Source organism: Empidonax traillii, unplaced genomic scaffold (assembly GCF_003031625.1).
Source record: "Empidonax traillii isolate 1590-97213 ecotype Southwest subspecies unplaced genomic scaffold, ASM303162v1 scaffold19:size3308961, whole genome shotgun sequence".
Classification (NCBI taxonomy): domain Eukaryota; kingdom Metazoa; phylum Chordata; class Aves; order Passeriformes; family Tyrannidae; genus Empidonax; species Empidonax traillii.
Genome location: NW_020955212.1, coordinates 833,754 through 835,238, shown reverse-complemented (window position 1 = coordinate 835,238; position 1,485 = coordinate 833,754). Strand labels below are relative to the sequence as shown.

Here is a 1,485-nt window from a genome sequence, read left to right as displayed (position 1 = left end):
CAAGTTTCTGCTTCCTGTAAACCAAAGTTTGTGTTACCGCGTGAAAGGCTTGCGAGGTGGGTGGGGAAGGGCTGCGCCCCGGCGGCTCCCGCTCCTGAACTGGAAACTTCAGGGATCCTTCCCGTTTCCTCCCTCCGGAGGGTCCCTCCCGCCGCGGGGAGGAGGCGGCAGGCGGTGTTTGACAGGGAGTGGGGAGGGGGGACGGGGAGCACCGCCCGCAGCAAGTCGGCCAGGGGGACAACGCCTTCGTATTAAACACAGCAGCGCTACCAGGAATAAATGGTGTTCCAGAGGCTGGCGGGGTTGTGGTGTTCCTTAGGGAAGGGTGGCGAGGTCCCACGGGCGGAGGAGGTGGGATCACGCTTGCCCCGTGAGCGACGATAATTGGGCCAAGTAAGCCCTTTACTTCCTCGAATCCATGCGCTGACTCACGCCGGAGTCATAGAATCAGAGAAATCAGCCGGGTTGGAAAGGACCTCTGAGATCATCAAGTCCAACCCTTGATCTACTACCACCGTGGTTATTAGACTATGGCACTAAGTGCAACATCCAGTTTCGTCTTAAAAACCACCACTTCCCTGGGCAGCCCATTCCAATGCCTGATTACCCTCTCTGTAAAGAATTTCTTCCTAGTATCTAAGCTAAACCTCCCCTGGCAGAGCTTAAGACCATGCCCTCTTGTCTTACTGATAGCTGCCTGGGAGAAGACAACTACCCCCACCTGGCTACAACCTCCTCTAGGGTAGTTGTAGAGAGTGATGAGGTCTCCCCTGAGCCTTCTCTGCTCCAGGCTAAACAACCCCAGCTCCCTCAGCCTCTCCTCATAGGACTTATCCTCGACTCCCTTCACCAGTCTCGTTGCTCTTCTCTGGACGTTTTCCAGCACCTCAATATCCTTCCTGAATTGAGGGGCCCAGAAGTGGACACAGCACTCCAGGTATGGCCTCACCAGTGCTGAGTACAGGGGAAGGATCACTTCCCTGCTCCTGCTGGCCACACTGTTCCTGATGCAGGCCAGGATGCCACTGGCCTTCTTGGCCACCTGGGCACACTGCTGGCTCATGTTCAGCCTCCTGTCAATCCAAACTCCCAGGTCCCTTTCTGCCTGGCTGCTCTCCAGCCACTCTGTGCCCAGCCTGTAGCGCTGCAGGGGGTTGTTGTGGCCAAAGTGCAGGACCCGGCACTTGGCCTTGTTTAACCTCATCCCATTGGAATCAGCCCATCTCTCCAGTCTGTCCAGGTCCCTCTGCAGAGCCCCAGCCAATCAACACTCCCCCTCAGCTTGGTGTCATCTGCAAATTTGCTGATGATGGACTCAATCCCCTCATCTAAATCATCGATAAAGATGTTAAACAGGACTGGTCCCAGCACTGATCCCTGGGGAACACCACTGGTGACCGGCTGCCAGCTGGATGCAGCCCCGTTCACCAGCACTCTCTGGGCCCGGCCCTCCAGCCAGTTCCTGACCCAGCACAGAGTGCCCCT

At 56.9% G+C, this 1,485-nt stretch overlaps 1 protein-coding gene across 1 annotated transcript in view; it reads left to right on the top strand.

The window, feature by feature from the left end:
* Positions 1–1,485, top strand: part of NOD1 (nucleotide binding oligomerization domain containing 1) — a 29,608-nt gene that overhangs the window by 429 nt on the left and 27,694 nt on the right. The gene's annotated exons all lie outside the window — the stretch shown is intronic.